A 12,815-nucleotide genomic window follows, 5' to 3' on the forward strand; every position below is an offset into this window, starting at 1 on the left:
CGTTTTGACTGATGGAGTAGGCAAGAGAGAACTGGATGATCTAGCTGGATCTTCTCCACCTCTGAATTTTTGGTTTCTCACTGTTCTACTCCTTCCTTTTCATCTGGAAATCAGTTTGTATAGAAGAAGAACTGTTGCTAAAGTGTATAAACCTCAAAGACACGTGCCTTGCTGCCAGAGTGTACCTCTGCCAAAGAAATATTTAGTTCCTTTTCTTTGTGTCATTTGGGAAAAGGATGGGGAGAATACTTGGGACCACTGGGAAAAGCTTAAAAAGAATAAGACAACTGAAAAATTTATTTAATACTGTTTCCCTGTTATCCTACGTAGCTATATTTCTTGAATTTAACTGTGGCAAAGCTTACTTTACAGTCTAACATCCCATTATGTTTCTGAAAGAGCAAAAAATGTTTTCTTCTCTAGGCCAGCCTTCTGAGCTGAACAGTTGGATGGAGAGTTCAGGATTGCCGTTGCCAGAAGAAATGATCAGTAAAGGCACACTTAACTTCAGCAATGAGAATTATTCACTATATTAGGAGATGGTTTTTTCACTGAAATGAATTTTTATCAAAGTGTGTATATACACGCACACACATGCAGGCACTCCCAGCAGTTAGGGTGTATAATCTGACCTGTTTATAGCTGTAATCCAAAATTTTCTGTAACATTTATGCATAAAATTGTGGTTTTAAAAAACCCACTCTATTTGAAATGTTTAAAAGAAACATGAACCCTGTTTCAGATATACCTGAAATGGTCCTCAAAGTAGCCCTATGTAATTCACCACATCTCCCGACAAAAATCTCCTTTTAGCCTGTTGCTTTAATATCTTATTCCATCTGCTTCTCTCTCTGCCCTGCAGTTTTGAGCTTTGGGGAAGAGTATCTATCCCTGAAACCACCTAGAGCTGATCGGTAACTGCTTTTCCATTCCGGCTATCCCTCATTCACTGTGTGTTTGGGACAAAAGTTTAACTCATTTCAAAGCTTTCTTGATAAATTTTTTCTAGAGGAAGCAGAGCTTCCTCTCCTTCTCAGGCAATGTGTACCTTTGTGTTTTGGTTTCTGTGAGAAATGTGGGCAAGAAGCTCTGGAAGTAGCTGTTCTTGCTTATGCTTGTTGCAAAGGGAAGGAGGACACCAGCTGGTTGCAGAAGCCCAGACACCTGAGTCCCATACCAGCTTCCTTTGTGGTACTTATCAAGTCTCTTCATTTGTATGTCCTGCTCTCAGGAAAGGGGTTTTATCTTAAATGTTTGATTTTAGTGAAGAGCTGGATTTTCAGTAATACCTATTTTGCTGAAGAAGGTAAGTGTACCCTGATGAATTCTGCACCAGATGGGATAGGGATTACAGAAATTCATGTGGCATTAGACCAAGAAAGGCCCAGAAATGGGCTCAGTCCATGACAGAGAAGAGATTATAGGCCAGAGATTGCATGCTGGAGGGAAGAACAGGATTTTGAGTAGACTTTTCTTTTGTTTCTTGGGGGGGGGGGGCAGGGGAGTGGGGAGTGAATTTCAGTATTAACTCTCTTTCTAAGGTGTTTATTCCAAATTGTGTTTCTTTTCTTCTGGAGCAGAATGGAATTTTGTGAAGATAAAAATCACAGAAGGTCCTGCCTGAAAGAAATATTAGATAATTTGAGTTTGTTTTTCTTTAATTTTAGCACCTGCATTTGAAAACCAGTCTCTCATGAAAACATGTCAAATTGTCATCTAGAAGGTATTACTGATGGCTTATTTTCAGAGCAGAGATGAAACGCAAGTTTCTCCTCACTTCAGGATAAATGTATTATTATGCATCTAATTCAGTTACTGCACACCATTGCTTCTATTTTCTGAGGTAAGAATCAACAGCGGGTTTTGTATTTGTCATTGAGTCTTGAAGATATTTAAGACAAGACTCTAAACAGCATTTTAAAAGAATTTGTAGTTTAAGTGCCATTTTATTCTGAGCCAGCCTTTGTTTTAGGACAATTTTAAGCGAAGAGCAATTCAAAACACAGGACTATTGCACCTAAAATGGCTGAAGAAATTGTTATATATTGGTCTTTGCATCACAGTACATCTTGAGAGCTTCTGAAATGTAGTACTATCTCCTACTCTTAATTTTATTGGGAACTGGATTATAGTCCCCATAGTTTGAGAGTTGGCTGGTGGGAATAGATGACGGTGAAGGGACCTGCAGAGCTGGAACTGGTGTCTGATCACTGAGGTGCTATCCGTCAGGGCAAAACTCAAGAAGGTCACGTCCAGTGTGCTTCCACCACCGTACTCTGCAAAGTGCCATGAGAACACGGCAGAGCATTACCTGCGAGCATACTGCCTAGCGCACGCAGAGCCAATGTCGCCGTATCACCAGGGACTATTGGAGCTGTGTTAGGTGCCGTGTTGGATCCCCTGGAGCTGACGCTTACAGGGCAGAGCATTTTCTGCTAAGTGTTTGGGGCTGGGATGTCGGGGCGGTAGCGTGGCTGTTGCCGAACATGTATTCCTTCTGGATTTTAACAGTGGTCCCCCTGGCTTTTCAAGGACGTGCTGGTCGTAGTTACTTTACATCCTAGTATATTCTTCCCTCTTTTAGCATATAGAAACTGAAGACCTATAAGGGCTTCTTTGTTTCTGCGTGTCTCTTTTTAAAACAGTGCTTGAATTAGGGAGCCAATAACAAGTTTGGATTTCTTTTTTTTAACCTCATTATCAAGAGCCCTCGTAAGCATTGATAGGACTCTGATGCATTCAGCTTCCAGGATGAAATTCTCCAGGCCGGCTTTTTACGCAAAAGGATTTTGTTTTAAGCATTTAAAGTGTGAAAATGTTTCCATTTATAGAAATAAGTCACCTTTGACCAGAAATGGAAAACTTCAGTATGGAAGATAACAGTACAACAAAAAAATGTCTGTGTGGCTGTCACTGCCATGACTTTGACAGTGAAAGTTGTGACTTTTCGGGTTTTTCCATAAGTTGTTGGAGAAAACTTTGTGATTGAATGGGGTCAGAGGAAAACTTGTGAGTTAGTAAAAAATCATAATGTCTTTTCTGTGGAAAATTCTGGTATCATAAAATGTTTTTTCAACCAAAATGGAGGTTAAAAGAAAAAATATTGTGTTTTGTTTACCGAAATATTGTCAAACAACAAGAATTCAGGTTGGTTTACAGAATTGGTGGCACAGTGAAGATGTTGACCTGAGGACCCTGTTCCAGGACAGGTAATGTATTTGCATACCAGTTCAAACAGCCTCTCTAGAAGGTACGTAACAGAGCCAGAAGCAGCAACCAGGAGTCAGGATTCCTGTCCCCCAGGTGAGTGTTTTCCCAGGGGACTATGAAGTTGAATTCCTCTTCCCTCACCCTCTGGCCCTTTGACACCTGCATTTCTTCCTCTGTCGTTGTGTGACTCCAACAGAGATAACACCCCTTGGCTGTGGCTTAGTGCTGAAGCCCCTTTCCTGGGAGGTAGGAGTTTCAAAGGCAACAAAGACCATAAGATGTGGCTGAAGCTTCTCTGCTGTACCTGAGAAAATGAATGTCCTCACCTGAGGAACGAGAGATTGAGAGTGGATCTTGTCTGGGTTGTTCTTCCTATGGCAAGGACTCTAGGAAAGGATGAAGCTCAGATGAAAAGTCATGGCTGAGTCCTGGTAACCCATTCCTGCTGGTGGAATAAGGGGATAGGAGGGATATCAGTCCCTATGGAGTAAGGGGAAGGAGGCTGGGAGAAGGGGATAGGAATTATGCTGAAGCCCCTGTTGCAGCAGGGGCCACCACCTTAGGTACCTCCAGCTTCTCCCTCTCAGAATGGCAGCAAGCAAGGGTTTCTGTAGGCTTGGCATAGGCAAAGTAGAAAGAAAAGACAAATGTGTAATTAAATTCCACCATTGGCATTAACATATGCCCTCTGTTTGTGGGGGAGGAGAAGAAAAGAGTCAAGCTTGTACATCTTCACACTTTTGCTAGTGAAGTTACCTGTACATAAAATGTATCCTAGATAAGCAGTGCCATGTCTTCTTCTTTGTCCCTCGTGAGCAAACTGTAAGAGTGAGACATGCATTCTAATCCTGTGATTGGGTCTAATCCTGTGATTGGGTCTAACCTGTACTGTGATGTTAACTGGCTTCATTCATATCCTAAAGCTTAGATTATACCTTAGATGTTCGGCCACTGAAAAATGGTTGTTTTTCCATGATGACTAACCCTACCTGAGAAGCACTTGGCTAGGCAATTTCTTGAGAGCTTTTCCAAGCCCTTAAGTTTCTACAACTACTTGAAAGGAGGTTGTAGTGAGGTGGGTGTCAGTCTCTTCTCCCAAGTAACTAGCGATAGGATGAGAGGAAATGGCCTCAAGTTGCGTCAAGAGAGGTTTAGATTGGATATTAGGAAAAATTTCTTACTAAAAGGGTGGTCAAGCATTGGAACAGGCTTCCCAGAGAGGTGGTGGAGTCACCATCCCTGGAGGAGTTCAAAAAACGTGTAGATGTGGCACTTTGGGGAATGGTTTAGTAGGCATGGAGGTGTTGGGTTGATGGTTGGACTAGACTATCTTAGAGGTCTTTTCCAACCTTAATGATTCTGTGATTCTACAGTTCTTTCATTCACAAGGCAAGCTGGTCTGGCCCATGCTAACTCTTCGTTTTCCTTTGCAATTAAAATGTTTCAGCTGCCATGTGAAATATACCATGTGACTTTTCAGAGTGTCAGAAGCTCAGTAGGATGACACTGAGTGTTTGCACCGCAGTTTATAACAATCCTGAGATTAATTCCCAGATCAACCTTGTAGCTATTTTAAACCAGTGGAAGATACGGACTGCTGAATTAATCCATTTTGCTCATTGGCATATGATTGTGTTCCCACTTTTTATTTCACTCTTCCTTATTCTACAGCTCAAAACACATTTCCAAACATGCCTCTGTGCCATCCCAAAATAAATATGTGACTGTAGATTACCCATCAATCTTTGACAGCCTAGCCTTTCTTTTGGTCCGACAGCAAATCTGGAAAGGGCTTTGGATGCTATTTCTTTTCCTTTTAAAGCTAGAAGATACCGGGTCAGTGGCCATGTATTTCTCTTTCATTACACTCTCTTCTTTCTGCCAGTTTTTTGTTGTTGTTATTTTTTTTTTTTAATAATCATGCTCTGTTCGCCTTGTTTGGACTCTTCAGTGATCGTAGCATCAGGGGCCACAAGTATGGCCATAATTCCTTAAAAGGACTGAGATCCCTGACATGACTGTGAGAGAGGGGGAGTGTGCAACTCGCTCCCATCCCACTGAATCTGTAGCCTGGAGGAGCTTTTCAGTGCTACTGCGCTTCCTTTGCCATTCTAGATAGTAGTCCTTAATGTACACTGAATTTAGCCTGCTTTGCTACCCTGTATTGCTAGTGTTCACAGATTTCCGACAAGTTGGTCAGGCAGGCTGTTTTCAGACCCATGCGCCCTAGGACGCAGCACTTGTGAATTGTCTGTTGGATGTGAAACACCTTTGAACCTCACTGTGTTGCCAGAAGTAATGTTCTTTTCTGGAGTGCCTGTGTTCAGCCTGCAATGAAAGAAAGATGACGTTGGTGAAGGCTCAGATCAAAGTTGACTGTTGAAGTCTGCAGTGCCTCCTGATTGACCACTGGGTCTAGCTTTGTGCCTGGATGTTTACAGTCAATCTCTGCTCTCTCCCTGACTGGTGAATATAACACTCAAGCATTGCAAGGAGAGGGGCTATGGGTTGTGAAGGCACCTCGCGCTGAGGCGGGTGCCCCGCGGAGCTGGCTCGTGAGAATGCCTGCTCTGGGCATGGCAGGTCTGCAAGATCTGTGATAAAGTCTTCATCATCAGTGGTAACTGGAGAAATACCAGCACACTTTTCCCAACTGCTCAATCCAGGATTCAGCACCAGTTCCAGCTGTTGACAATTATACTCTCCCTGTAGCTTTGCTTAGATGCTGTGTTTGTCACAACAGGTCTAACCTGTTAAACAGATACTGCTTTTTGCTCCAGTGGGGATGCCTTTAGTGACAGATAAAATGATTTCGGTGTACAGTGTATAATGTCCTTCGGTGGATAATGTCCTTCAATTTGTTAAATTTGCCAACCGCTTTGGGAGCCTGTGGGATGAAAGGTGTCACAGGAATGTAAAGTGGTATTATTCATCCTAAACGACTCTGTTCCATTTTCTAAAAAAAAAAAAAAAAAAAGTATACTTACTTCCTGTGTTTTGTGCAATGTTTGGTTAGTTTCTTTAAATCCTTGCATGGAACTACGATCATTAGTGCCTTAGCCTAGGATCTCAACTACCCTCAGAAAGGATATTTTTCTGACCTTTGCCAGGCAGTTATTTACCTTACTTTTTTTAGATCCTTGAACAATCTGTTTCTTGTGACTAATTTTAAGGCACTGATTTTCAGTGCTTTTTACTTAAACACATTGTGAGTTTAAGCATGCAAATGCAGTTCATAGTGCTCAGTGAGTCCAAATACTTTGTCTGGTTGTACTCACTTGATTGATTTACCATATTTTCCCATGCCCCAGGATTAATTACAAACAGCTGAAATAGGCTTGATGAAGAACTAATCCTGATGTGAGTGCAGGGAAGCGAGATGTACGAGACAGCAGTCCAGTAAACCTCTAGCTGAAGGCTTAGTTGCACTTCAACGCTGTCATTCATGGAGCTAATTCAAACCATCAATCAAAACCCTGTCAGTCTAAACAAGTCTGAAGCTTGAAAAAGTTTGCTTTAGTTGGCATTTAATTTTCCCTTGGCACCCAATTCTTAGCTTTAATTAAAATACCTCACACAAAATAGGGTTCATTTTGAGACCAGCTCCGTGAGGTATTGTGTGTAGTGGCCTGACCTCAGAGAAGTTTCAGCTCCAACTTGCAGATGTAGGAATGAACAACAACATGAGCAAAGTGAGCCATTCCTCAGAAAGGACATCTGAACAGTTTGTAGGGTCTCTCATTTTTTCACAGAACAGCATTTCCACATTTCTGTAAAGGAAAAAAAGGGAACCCACCTGTGGATGTTAGAGGGCTGATCATTTCTCATGCAGCCTCTGTTGCTTTAAAAAATATTTAAAATGCATTAGTAATAAAATATGCTATCAGCCAACAAATTATGAATCTACAGGTTCTAAAACTGCAAAGACAGTATATAGTACTTCCAAAATTGTGTATAAATTTTCCTCTGAAAGCCAATGTTTATGGAAAAAGTTGTAAGGTAAGCAAAAACTTTATGCCTCGTGATACATCTGGAACATCAACATGATATTTTTAGGGGCAACAAAGGCAATCTAATGGATCACGTCATTTAGGTAATGAACAAAGAAATGTAATGAACAAAGAAAAAAGTAACTATGCAACTGTTACGATGTCTAAAGTATGTGTCATTTGCTGGATTTGAGCTTGGAGCATATAAAGCAATGGAAAGAACTGTAGTTTGCTTCCAAACCTGTCTGCAACCAGCAGATCATAGAGATCAAGTCAACAGGTTGACCTGAAGAATAAAGCATCAAGATGCCAAGCTACACCTGACTGTAAGAGACAGCAGCTAATACTGATCTTTTGTTTTACTGGGCATCTGCAGAGGAGGGAAGTAGAAGCTGTCAAGTCAGATAATTGAATAGAAATAAGGTGGTTCAATAAGGAACGAAAAGCAAGGATGAAGTAATAATGATCAACATACAATACCGATGTCTAAACATTTATGTATGACAATGATGCCATAATTTTGGCTTTTATAATACAATGCATAACAGCATATTGTGTTTTCACTGAAGCACATATTTTTTTTTTTTCTGTTCTGGTACATTATTCATTTTATTGTAACATATCCATCATATCTTTGGGATATTAAATGCGTAGGCAAACTTTGTTTTGAAATCTAGGCCTCCAATTTAGGAAGTTCTGCTGTATTCTCCAGTATTCACAGGTTATCTATATGGTATATGTTCATCATGCTTGTAAGTTTTATGTCTGTAGCTGAATTTCTGTCATCTTTAAAATCAACAGTTAAAAGAGCTAATCTGTGGGCAGAAATAGTTTTAAGGTTCTCCTGCAAAGCTGTGACCGCTGCCATGCCCCAGATGGAGGGGGCATGTAAGTCCCTTTAATAACATGTTTAAATTGCTATTTCTGCTCCTCTCTCTACTACTTTGAGCCTTTTTTCTCCAGACAAAGCTCAGTCTCACAAATCCTCTCCATTTGTGTCTTTTAAAAGGGGAATGTTGAAACCAATTATGTTGAAAATATTGTCAATGCATTGAAGAAAAAAAAAAAGGGATAGAAATGTAGCTAGTTTTGTGATGTCTTTCTGGCCCGAGTGCGAGAGAAAGAGGCTCTAGTAGAGCATGCCTGCCATCAGATCTCTGCTCTTTTCATCACGTTTCAGCTTCACAAACGTGACACCAGCAAGACGCTGTGAGGTAAGAAATTCCTGTGCCCCATCCGGTGCCGCTCACTTTATTTTCTGCGGTTATTCAAGCATCTCCGGGACAGGCGATGCTCGAACGTGGAGGCATATGCTGCAGATGAAATTTCGGTAACTCCAGGGTGAGTTGCTGGGAAGTGGCTACGTTTAGTACCCAATCCCTGCTCCTTGACAGCCCTGCAAGAAACCCAGCTGTGGGTTTAGGCGTGTGGCTGCTCATATGTGCAGCAGGGCAGAGACACCCTAACCTAGCCGTGGGGCTTCGTGGGCCGTGGGGATGGAGCCCGGGGCACGCCAGGAGAAAGCCAGAGCCGGGGCCCGGGGGGGCGGGGGGGCGGCCCGGCTGCTGTTTCAGCCCCCGAAGCGGGGTTTACAGGGAAGGCAGAGCCAGGCTCCACGCAGAGAAAGCGTACGAGGCCACGGGCGCGAGTCGCTGCGAGGGAAATCCCAGAGGCCGCCCTCCGTCCCCGGCTGCCCCCGCTGCCCGCCCGGGACCGCGGGAGCAGGTACGGGGCAGGCAGGACCCCGGGCGCCGACCGCCGAGGACGGGCAGCCTCGGGAGTGGTACCCTCGGGGGCTCGGGCTGCTCCCGGGCTGGGCTGGGCAGAGGCAGCCGGCTGGGATGCCCTGGGAACGAGCTCCTCCCGGTATCCATCCTTTTTTTTCTTTTAAATTGTGGGGCATTTGGTTTTGGTTTTTTGGTTTTTTTCTAAGTCGTCTTTTTGCACTTGAAACAGTCATGGTGGGGTCAGTCAGGCTGAATAACGGGATCGGTGGTTTGCGGGGGGCCAGAGCTGCGGTTCGGAGTGCTCCCGGCGCTGGCAGGCTGGGAGCGAGGAGGGCTGGCGTGCCAGTGGCTTTTTAAACCCTGGGATTTCAGATGCTCCTCGGGATGAGTCGCAGCTCGGCAGTGCTGCACAGAGCGGAGGTGCGGAGGGAAGGGAGATGCTTTCGGCTTAACCCAAAAAGTACGTGCTTGGAGGAAGGCTTCGGAAAGTGGGAGCTGGGCAGGGAGAAGGGAAGGGAGCATTTCTCTTCTGCTTTTTTTTTTCCTAAGGAATGGTTTAAATTCATTGTTTCTCCTTTAAAAGAAAAAAAATCTCATTGAAGTTGTTGATGTAATGAATTTTGATTTATTTTTTTGTGCGGCTGACCCAGCTCTCCCCAAAGGGAAATGTATTTTCTTTGTGCTGTTTTGTTTAGATTTTTAGGATGGATTTGGAGTTTTGGCTGGTGGGAAACCCCTGGCTATTCAGGGGAGGATGTAGCAGGTGATTGCTTATGATGGTACTTGTTGCGTCATGAAGATCTAGTTGATTAAACCTTATTGTGACCTGGTCATTAATAGCAGGAAAATTTTAATGAAAAAGGAAATATAAATGATGTCCTAAAGCAGATTTCAGAGTTGTTATCCTTTTGTGGAGCCGATTAATGTAATGTAACGTGACCTAAATGAAGTGCTGTAGGAAGGTTTGTCAATTGTTTGCATGTTTAGCTAGGGTTATTTGAAAACATCCATAAAGAAAAGAGGATTTGCTTGTGCATTGCAAATTAGTTATGATGATTTGGGGCAGAAAACTGACATAGGTCAGCAAACTAAATATGAAGAATTTGTGTACCCCTGTCCTCATACCCCCCTGTCCCTGTATACCCCTGACCGTATACTATTACAACGCTCCATATAGATTTTAGGATAGAAGATTTCCTACTAAATCTTTGATAATTTGCCTGTACTTAATTTCATTAACCAGCCCAGCCCTGGCATTCAAAGAAGTCTACCAAGAATATTTGCTTCTTTTTCTAGTTTTAAAAGTGGAAGAGAAAGGGTTGTGGGAGTGGTAGTGGGAGAAACTCCAGCTTGGGAGGGAAGCTGTGGATGGCATCTCATCACAACAGGTCATTGTCCTGGAATAAATTAGAAAGAAAAAAGTTGGGCAAGCTTTTTGTAGAGTCCTCTTAAGTTAAGTAATAAATAAGTGGCAAGTGAACAGGAGTTTGAGCGTGTAACTCATTACTCCAAATCATTTAAATGCACCAAGTGCATTCTGGCACTGCTGAAGGTCTTCACTTTTAATTGATTTTGTCTTTTTAATCACATCTTTATCATGGTGGCTGTGTGGGTTATTTTTGCTGTTAAACTTTCTCTAAAGTTTCCTAGGGAGTCCAAGTTTGTTCCCTGTCATTATGTATTCCCCAGATTTTGAATTAGTTCACATTCTGTATTGCTTTCTCTTGCCATAAACTTAGCTGTACAAAAACATGCATATGTGCAAATATACCTCAGTAAGTTGATCAAGGGATTTAAAGTTGAATTTTTTTTTACGTTGTTTGACTGCCTTCAGAGGTTGCAAATTACACCCCCCACCCTACCACCCCCCACCCAGGATGTCCTGTACTTCCAATGTGCTGGGGTGCCAGCCTGCAGAGAAAGTGTGACTTCTGAACATGGTCTGCTTAATCCAGCAGTCCTTGGCCAAGCACAGTATCAAGCAGAATTTGTTGCACACACCAGGCTGGGCCCAGAACAGAAATGTGTGTCTGCATACTGTTGCAGTTGATTAAATGAGGCTGATAACATTCTTGAACCACCAGAGCATGACAAAGCAATGTTACTAGATGAGATGACTCAGCCTTTGGTATCAATGTACCCAAGAGTTTCTCAAAGTTATGCAAACTTGACAAGAAAACATTGAGTTGCAAGACATTGCAGCTGCAATACAAGCCAAGCTCTCTGAGCCCTGAAAAGTAGGAAATCTTAGTATACTGGTGCAAGTGAATTGAAGGAATTACTCATAATGCAGCTGAGGGGCAACCGTCAGGCTGACTTGCACAAAATTATTGTACTCCACCAAAGCACTCAAAAATATGGCTGCTAGACACCTTCTATAAATTCTTTGATGAGGACAGTCACCCTGGGAAACACCAAAATAAAAAGATGTCGTTCAAACTTAACGTACAGCTTTGGTAGATACTGGAACTTGAGAGGATTAGCAAATAGGTACCTAACCAGTCAGGAATGTCTGATACCCGATGGTAGTCAGTAGTTCAACACGCAGTGAGATGCATGCAGAATGTATGACATGGGTCAAGTCTGCAGACGTGGGCTGCTGTGCAGATGGATCACTGCGGGGGCCTCTGGGGCAGCCTGTTGCATGAGGTCCGAGCCTGGAGTCACCGGCTCTCCTGCTGAGAGCAGACCCAGGGAATGGTATCAGCTGCTTTGTTTGACAGTATTTGCAAAGTTGAAACATACCCTAGTAGAAAGCCCAATAAACAGGCAGATGGGCTTTTCTGATGTTTGCCGTGCAAATGGACAGAGCAGTGCGAGGGGCTGCTGAGTTTAATGGAGGATGCAGACCAGAAGACTTGAATGCCAGGTGGGGATGTGTGCCTGATGCCCATGGAAGTTTACTGACTGCCATCAGCGCAGTTGTGCTGCCAGCCAAATGACTGCCTAGATGAAACCAAGTCCACGCTGATTGGATGGTGATACAAACAACCTAATTTAAACAGCTACAGCTAGGCTAGAGCTAACAGAGCAACAGGAAGGAGCATGCTTTCTTTGTGTCCTGCTAAGTTAGCAATGCTTGAAAAAGGACTTGATCTTGGGTGAGAAGGAAATTGATTTGGTTTTTTTAACTATAAAAAGGACAAAGTACTTCCATTGAACTGTCTGCAAACAATAACCCTAGTAATCAGCAAATTACTTGCCTTTTTTTTTTTAGAAAGAAAAACACGCATACTTTCTTATATACCCGATATCTTTCGCTATGATTTCTGTACTGAAACTTGTGCTAATATTCAAATACCGTAGCTGACAACCGTCACCATGGTAGGGAAAGAGTGAACATGGCTTAGAAACATGCAGTGTTGGCCTCACCATGCCCTCAGTGACATAAAAGGCCCCTCCCTCCACGACATTGCAGTAGACCATTGCACAGATGAGCGTTAGCAAACGAAGGTTAGCCGTGACAGCAAGAGCACCAGGGAGCCCCTGGATTAATGCTGGTGCTTTGGAAAACTCTAGTGGTGCTGCTGCAGGTAAGTGCCAGGCAGTCACTCCTCAAGCGGCCGATGAGGGAAGGCAGGTTGTCTCAAATGCTAGAGGGCTGCAAGAGCTGCAGTATTTGCAGTCCCTCCTCAACAGCGCATGATGCAGCAGGCTGATGGTGTCCTGGGTAATGCTTCAAGACCCTTAGCTAATCCATTTGCAATAGAATTATTTTGTATTCAGCCGTAATGACTGTACAAGTGCTGTGAAATTACTTTTCAACTCTGTTATTAGCTCAGTGTTTACCATTTGATCACAACAAAACTAACAGCAATAAATTACTGTTAAAGTTCAATACAAGTTTGCAGTTAAGAGTAACTATTTGTTTTCAATGGGCTCTTTGCTT

This window comes from Ciconia boyciana, chromosome 5 (assembly GCF_034638445.1).
Source record: "Ciconia boyciana chromosome 5, ASM3463844v1, whole genome shotgun sequence".
In the NCBI taxonomy this organism is placed as follows: domain Eukaryota; kingdom Metazoa; phylum Chordata; class Aves; order Ciconiiformes; family Ciconiidae; genus Ciconia; species Ciconia boyciana.